This window comes from Epinephelus lanceolatus, chromosome 13 (assembly GCF_041903045.1).
Source record: "Epinephelus lanceolatus isolate andai-2023 chromosome 13, ASM4190304v1, whole genome shotgun sequence".
Taxonomy (NCBI): domain Eukaryota; kingdom Metazoa; phylum Chordata; class Actinopteri; order Perciformes; family Serranidae; genus Epinephelus; species Epinephelus lanceolatus.
In genome coordinates, this window is record NC_135746.1 from 44198795 (window position 1) to 44207532 (window position 8738).

An 8738-nucleotide genomic window follows, 5' to 3' on the forward strand; every position below is an offset into this window, starting at 1 on the left:
TACTTCACTCCGAGCGGAATAAGATTTTTCCCGGAAGTGGTTGCACGGTGCGTCACGTGACCGTGATACACCAATAAGGTGGCTGCATTTTTGTCAACAGCGCAGGCAACATGGCGGCAGCCAGCGTTACCGAGATGGAGAAAAAAAACACCCGATATTTAATAATCAAATGGAATTTCACCGACCAACTTTGCTGTCGAGTGCTCAGCAGGACCCGGGCTTTCAGATGAACCGAAGATTTTTGGGGATTTATACGTTTTGACCGGATAAGGTGAAAACACCGGTCACGCTACAGTGTAAACAAGGCTACAATGCTACAACGACGAGCTCGACCCACGAAAAAGCAATTGCTGCCTCCCACAGCTGTACTTGGGCACTGCACATAGAAAGAGCTGGCTATTCTATCAGATTATTGTTGTTTGTTTTTTTCTCTCCTAATATTAAAATAAAAAAATATACAATTACAAAACATGGTCTAATTATAGACGTTGAAATGCGGGATATTAGATGTCTACATCTAAACTACACCTTATAACGATTATGGCTATTAAAATGATTTTAGTCCAATGTTTAGAGATCAGTTCTGCAACGTGCAGTTATTATTTTAAATAAACAACTACTGAATAATGGATTAAATTCAATTGTCTAGATTCAGTCTATAGCTAGATGTTGAAATGCAGTAGAGATTTAGACGTCTAAATCTCGACTATATCTATACTATACTGTATATCGCTCAACGGCTATCATTATTATTTTAGTTAAGTATTTGGAGATCAGTTATGCACCTTACAGTGGTTTTTTTAATTAATAGTTATCGAATACTGGATTAAAGTGCAACATCTAAATTCCGTCTAAAAATAGACGGAATCCAGACGGTTGAAATTAGGTCTAAAAAATAACTAGATGTCTAATATCCGTCTATTGCTCAGTGGGACGCTAAGACCCGTCCAACTTGGGTGTCTCACCTGAAGACTAAGCTCCTGCTGGTATAGCTCTTAGGGTCACTGAGGCACGCAAATCCCCTGACCACAATAAGGCGGCAATCCCTCAGGGAGGAAAACTGAAAAATAAAAAAATAAATAAATAAATAAAATAAAAATTCCGAAAAAAAAAAAAATATATATATATATATATATATATATATATATATATATATATATATATGTATATATATCTTCTTAACATTTATCTTATTGGATGGCCATTAGGCATCTAGACATATGAAATAAATTTGAACCTAATAATTACAATAACCTAGAGCAGAACATTTTATATATTTTTGTTTTGTTTTGTTGTCATTTTTTTGTTGTTTTTTGTTTTTTTTGTTAGCAGTTTAACAGATTTTTCTTCACTCTACTCTCCTTTGAGCTGCTGAAAGCTGCAGGAGTGAAAAGTTAATAAAAGCTTTTTAAAAATCGCTGTGATTATCAAAAAACAGCCTGCAGAACTAGAGGCTGGGCGGGGCTTTATGTAGGGGTCTGGCACACACAGGGCATTTGTCCTCAGTATGTGACATGCTGCAGGGACTCATCTCTTGCTGTGCTTGTGTGATTGAAGAAACGTTCGCACTGACAGGCTCACACTCTATGCTCACACTGCTATATTTACTTTAGTTTTTTGACGTTAACTATATATTAAGTATCTCACGACACGAGACGCTACAAGAGAGTTTAACGGAGCTTCACTTTACTGCTGCATTCTACCTCACTGAGACTGAGAAACCTGATGCTGGTGCATCTTGGCTCATTTGCATACTAAATAGTGATTGGGTGTTTACTGGGGCGAGGGTCTCTGCCGACTGCAGACAGTAGATCACACACAGCCGGCACACAGCACGGAGTGGAGTGGAGACAGATGAGAAAACGTTTCTGTTTTGCGCCTTTTTCGGCGGATTTGATTTGAGGGGGCAAGACATTTGTTTAAGGGGGTATTGTTTAAGGGGGCTCTTGCCCCTGCGTAGAACCGGCCTCGACGACATGTCAAAGTGGGGATGTCATCATCATCCCCACACTCTGAGATTGGGTACCAAGCCCCAAGCCCTTACGACACAGATTACAGCAAGGGCGAATGACCTGAGATTGAGAATAATGAATAAACTGGAATTCCGGCACCCCAGAAGCTGATTACCAAGGCAAAGGGACAAAGTACCCTCTGAAAGTCTGCTAGATGATGTGAATGCAATCTACTACAAATGATCCCCACAAGGACCATTACTGAGACAAATCAGATGATGTACACCACAGCACAAGGGTGATCCCAGAGATGCTTGGCTACAAGATGAACACCATGAGCTACACTCCATGGAGAAGAAGGCTGGGAGCCAAGATCAAGGCAACATGGAAAGAGGTTAGTCAACTCTCAGAGCTACAGAAAGGTGTGGGGAAGAAAGGGATCCCTAGGAAGTACAACACTTTACCTGAGGCACTGCAGCCTGCCAAGCAAAGGCTCACATCTCTGGCTACATGCCTAAAGAGATACACAAGAGAAGTAGAAGCCAGAAGAATAAATGTTGATGATGATGATAATGATGATGATGATGATGATGATTTTCTCACCTGGACCATCCAGTGGGTACTTGCAGTAGCAAGGTAACAACACAAAAATAGATCCACACAGGGCTGAAACGGAACAATACTGCAAGAGCCAGTTACCATGACAAAGGCGGACATTCAAGAAAGAGTATCAGGTATAAAGAGCTGGACAGCACCAGGCCCTGACATGATCCACACCTACTGGCTAATGAACCAGCTGCTGATGGATGGGATCTATCCAGAGTGGATGACCCAGGGACGGACAGTCCTGTACATGAAGGATCCCCAGAATGACATGATCCCATCCAACTACCGGCCAATAACCTGCCTCTGTACAACATGGAAGCTCCTGTCAGGCACCAAAGTGGCTAAGATGAATAGGCACATGACCCAATACATGAGCAAGGCCCAGAAAGGAATTTGTAGTAATATCAGGGGAGCAAAGCACCAGCTACTGGTCAATAGAGCAGTCACCCAAGACAAAACTAGACAGACCAGCCTGTGCACCGTCTAGACTGACGACGAGAAAGCCTACCACTCAATGCCACACACATGGCAACTGGAGTGCTTGGAAATTTACAACATCAACAGGACACTAACAGCCTTTATCAAGAACTCAATGGGGCTGTGGAAAATGACCCTGGAAGCCAACTCATAGCCAATTGCACAAGTTACCTTTGAGTACAGCATATACCAAGGTGATGCACTGTCCCCGTAACTGTTCTGCATAGACCATAACCCCCTCAGCCAACTCATCACAAAGAGTGGCTACGGATACCGGTTCTGAAGTGGAGCAACCATCAGTCACCTCCTCTACATGGACGACATCAAGCTATATACCAGGAGTGAGCGTACATCGACTCACTGATCCACCTCACCAGGATCTACAGCAATGACATCGGAATGTCATTCAGACTAGATAAGTGTGGTCGGATGGTGTCCAAGAGAAGGAAGACAATCAGAACCAAGGGGGCTGAACTACCACAGGGCAGCACTGCAGATGTTCAGGACACCTACAAATACCTTAGGGTCCCGCAGGCAAATGGGAACCACAAGGAGGCCGCAAGGAAGTCAGCCACAGCCAAATACCTACACAGACTAAGGCAGGTCCTGAAAAGTCAGCTGAATGGAAAGAACAAGGTCCAAGCCATCAACACATACCCTCTGCCAGTCACCAGATACCCTGCTGGTATAATAAGCTGGCCAAGGGAGGAGATAGAGGTCACTTATATCAAGACAAGGAAGCTTCTCAAAATGCATGGAGGGTTTCACTCCACTCCGAGACTGTACAATAAGCAGAGCAAGGCCAAGGACTCGTGAGCATCAGAGCCACTGACCAGGATGAAACAAGCAAGAACCAGGAATACATCAGGAAGATGGCCCCCAAAGATTAGCTGCTAAGTGAACACCTCAGGCAGCAGAAACCCTAGAATGCCGAAGAGGAGAATGTACCATCACGGAATGACAAGCCCCTGCACGGCATGTACCACCGACAGATTGAAGAAGTGGCCGACATCAAGAAGTCCTACCAGTGGCTGGAAAAGGCTGGACTGAAAGACAGCACAGAAGCACTAATCATGGTGGCACAGGAACAGGCACTTAGTACAAGATCAATAGAAGCAGGGGTCTACCACACCAGACAGGACCCCAGGTGCAAGCTGTGCAAAGATGCTCCTGAGACAGTTCAGCACATAATAGCAGGGTGCAAGATGCAGGCAGGAAGAGCGTACATGGAACACCATAACCAAGTGGCTGGAAAAGTGTACAGGAACATCTGCACTGAGTATGGGCTGGAAGTCCCATGGTAAGAATAGAAGCCACCTCCTATGGTGGTTGAGAATGACTTAGCTAAGATCCTGTAGGACTTCTAGATCCAGGCCGGCCGGCCCGTCCAATTAACTGTAATTATGGGCCCGAGCCTGATTTAAACCCGACATTTTTCAATAAGTTGGCTGTTATAATAAACGCTAAGGACACACCGAGCGCGTTAGTGCTGCTGGAAGTCCTGCGAGTGTACTCGCAGGCGCTTGACTGTCCACACAGGCAGCGCATTTCTCCAGCACTCTCTGTGCCGGTTAAACATCGACTCCACTCATCTGTTCCCATCAGCACTCGTTTTTTCACTTCAACAGGTAATTTTAAACATGGGTAAGTCCATATTTTCATCGTTTTTTATAACGTAATAAGTTAATGACAATTTGTCATTGCATGTCCATGTATTGAGCGTGTTGGGTAAACACTGAATGAATAGGGCATATTTTTTGGAGGCACGGAAAGCCGCTGTCCCTCCCACTTATCTCTACCACCCCCTCTCTCTCTCTTTCTGTATGTGTGAATTGCAACCCCCAACCTGTAGCCATTTCTCTCTCTCTCATATCTGACACTCTCTCTCTCTCTCATATCTGACCGGGCCCGGCCTGGACCTGGGCTCGGGCTCGGGCAGAGAATCTAAGCTCTAATCCAGACTGACAAACTAGTGATGGCTAACCAACCGGACATCATGTTGATGGACAAACAATAGAAGAGGCAGTGATGATAGATGTAGCAATTCCAAGTGAAAGCAACATCAGGAAGAAGGAACACGAGAAGCTTGAAAAATACCAAGGGCTGAAAGCCAGTGGTAATCGGAGCACTCTGGGCTGTGAACCCCAAACTGGGAGAGTGGCTTAAGCAGAATCCTGGTACAACATTTGAGGTCTGTCCAGAAGAGCACAGTCCTAGGAACAGCTAGGATACTGTTCAGAACCCTATCTATATCTATATACAGTACAGGTTTGGACACACCTTCTCATTCAATGCGTTTTCTTTATTTTCATGACTATTTACATTGTAGATTCTCACTGAAGGCATCAAAACTATGAATGAACACATGTGGAGTTATGTACTTAACAAAAAAAGGTGAAATAACTGAAAACATGTTTTATATTCTAGTTTCTTCAAAATAGCCACCCTTTGCTCTGATTACTGCTTTGCACACTCTTGGCATTCTCTCCATGAGCTTCAAGAGGTAGTCACCTGAAATGGTTTTCCAACAGTCTTGAAGGAGTTCCCAGAGGTGTTTAGCACTTGTTGGCCCCTTTGCCTTCACTCTGCGGTCCAGCTCACCCCAAACCATCTCGATTGGGTTCAGGTCCAGTGACTGTGGAGGCCAGGTCATCTGCCGCAGCACTCCATCACTCTCCTTCTTGGTCAAATAGCCCTTACACAGCCTGGAGGTGTGTTTGGGGTCATTGTCCTGTTGAAAAATAAATGATCGTCAAACTAAATGCAAACCGGATGGGATGGCATGTCGCTGCAGGATGCTGTGGTAGCCATGCTGGTTCAGTGTGCCTTCAATTTTGAATAAATCCCCAACAGTGTCACCAGCAAAACACCCCCACACCATCACACCTCCTCGTCCATGCTTCACAGTGGGAACCAGGCATGTGGAATCCATCCGTTCACCTTTTCTGCGTCTCACAAAGACACAGCGGTTGGAACCAAAGATCTCAAATTTGGACTCATCAGACCAAAGCACAGATTTCCACTGGTCTAATGTCCATTCCTTGTGTTTCTTGGCCCAAACAAATCTCTTCTGCTTGTTGCCTCTCCTTAGCAGTGGTTTCCTAGCAGCTATTTGACCATGAAGGCCTGATTGGCGCAGTCTCCTCTTAACAGTTGTTCTAGAGATGGGTCTGCTGCTAGAACTCTGTGTGGCATTCATCTGGTCTCTGATCTGAGCTGCTGTTAACTTGCGATTTCTGAGGCCGGTGACTCGGATGAACTTATCCTCAGAAGCAGAGGTGACTCTTGGTCTTCCTTTCCTGGGTTGGTCCTCATGTGTGCCAGTTTCGTTGTAGCGCTTGATGGTTTTTGCGACTCCACTTGGGGACACATTTAAAGTTTTTGCAATTTTCTGGACTGACTGACCTTCATTTCTTAAAGTAATGATGGCCACTGGTTTTTCTTTAGTTAGCTGATTGGTTCTTGCCATAATATGAATTTTAACAGTTGTCCAATAGGGCTGTCGGCTGTGTATTAACCTGACTTCTGCACAGCACAACTGATGGTCCCAACCCCATTGATAAAGCAAGAAATTCCACTAATTAACCCTGATAAGGCACACCTGTGAAGTGGAAACCATTTCAGGTGACTACCTCTTGAAGCTCATGGAGAGAATGCCAAGAGTGTGCAAAGCAGTAATCAGAGCAAAGGGTGGCTATTTTGAAGAAACTAGAATATAAAACATGTTTTCAGTTATTTCACCTTTTTTTGTTAAGTACATAACTCCACATGTGTTCATTCATAGTTTTGATGCCTTCAGTGAGAATCTACAATGTAAATAGTCATGAAAATAAAGAAAACGCATTGAATGAGAAGGTGTGTCCAAACTTTTGGCCTGTACTGTATATAAACATATACATATATACACATATATATATATATACACACACACACACACACACACACACACATATATACATTGTATAGATATATATATAGATATATATATGTAGAGACAAATGTTCTATTGTAACAGGACTGAAACGTATGTGTCATATCCTTGTCCCTCTTTATTACCGTTTAACATGTCTTGACTTGTACATACGCATGATCATGTTTTCATATGAATGGTACTCTGTTAAGAACAAAGTTTTGATATGTGGCAGAATTAAATATTAGTTTCAACTCTCTAACATGTAGCCATATTGCCATCTTGTGGCGGAGTTAAGAAGAGCTACCGTAAGGAAGTCCACTTCATATATATTTTTAATGAAGATATAATTAGGTATTATTAATCAACTTGTTGCATGACTATGTGTTCCTTCATTCTGTTTCTCATTATACAATGTCATTGAATTAATCAGAGTGTGTGTATTTGACATAGGCTAGCTGTTATCACGGCATAATAAGTGTATTTTGATTTAATGTTAATCTGTATGTTTAATTGGATGCTAAGAAACAATGTGGACCATAGTGGGAAGAGTAGGCATCACTCGCGCGTAACATATTAAAGTATACGACCTCGTATCAGGAAAGAATTAAAGTTTCCTCTGATTATATTTCAAAGGGATATATTCCTTGTCACGAGGGAAAACCCCCCTGATCAGGCTCGCCGCCTACTTTTTGATCCTGTCAAATACCCTGCGCCCGATGCAGCTCACTCTCTTGTCTTGCTCCTGTCTCTCGTCTTGTTTTTATGCTCTCTTAACTCTTGCTTCACTCTTGTTTCTTTCCCTCGTTTTGTCTTTCGTTAGCTACTCCATATTACTCGTACTGTGAGTCTGCCGTATTTATTCGCATTTTACCTTTTTGTAATGCGTAATTTCCTTTATTACGCTTTTGTGCTCACAAGCAAAGTTATTTTGAACTTTGAAATTTTATCGATCCAGTTTTCCTTTATCGCCAGTGTTTTCAACATTTTTACGCGTAATAGTAACTTTGACAGCAATGTCAAACGGCCAGCGATATTGTTGTCACATTATTATAAGTGAGTAACCAGAACGAAGCAGACCAGCACCTGTCGACCCACCTCTTCGCTCCAGATTCCTCGGAACCGGCTGCCCGCCACCTGCCACAGTGGTCCTCCATCCAGCCCAAAGGCCTTCCGCAGCGTGAACCAGCCACTGGGTACCCACAGGACATCGCAAACTCATCTGCTCTCCCGGCTATGAAACAGCTGTGCTATTCTGCTGGAAAGCTGCCGGGACAGTCTAGGGACCCTGAAAAAGCTTCACCTGTGATCCCCGCTGTTGAAAGTAGGCCAAAACTTCCATAACTTGAGTTAGCCACTGTGCGGTGAAGAGGGAGGTCGAACAGGAGGCTTAGTTAATTATCCCGATTTTAATTTAGGTTCCATTAGGTCTAAGTGAATGGTTTTGCGCATTACTGTGGTCCTCGTTTTTCATAGGCTGACTTAATGCTCTCCCACTATTGCCAAACTAAGTAAATCACGAGTGTTACTTCTCATGTCATTCCATATATATGCTGTTAATTTTGTGTTGTGTCATATAATCATCATTTGCTGTTCATTTATTCAGTTGTTACTTATTTAGTAAATAAATCTTCATTTATTGCCAAGTTGTTGTCTGCGTGTATCTTGTGGACAGGAACTGAGATCACTGTCTATTGAATTCATAACCCAGATACTGAGATTGATTCATTATTGATAAGCGTGCTGACAAATTAATAAGTAGGCTAATTTACGGAGTTATTAATTTGATTAGT

General features: G+C 43.1%; 1 pseudogene; it reads left to right on the top strand.

Annotated features, from left to right (window-relative positions):
* Positions 1-3072: 3072 nt before the first annotated feature.
* Positions 3073-4339, top strand: LOC144466494 (uncharacterized; annotated as a pseudogene).
* The last annotated feature ends 4399 nt before the right edge of the window (positions 4340-8738 follow it).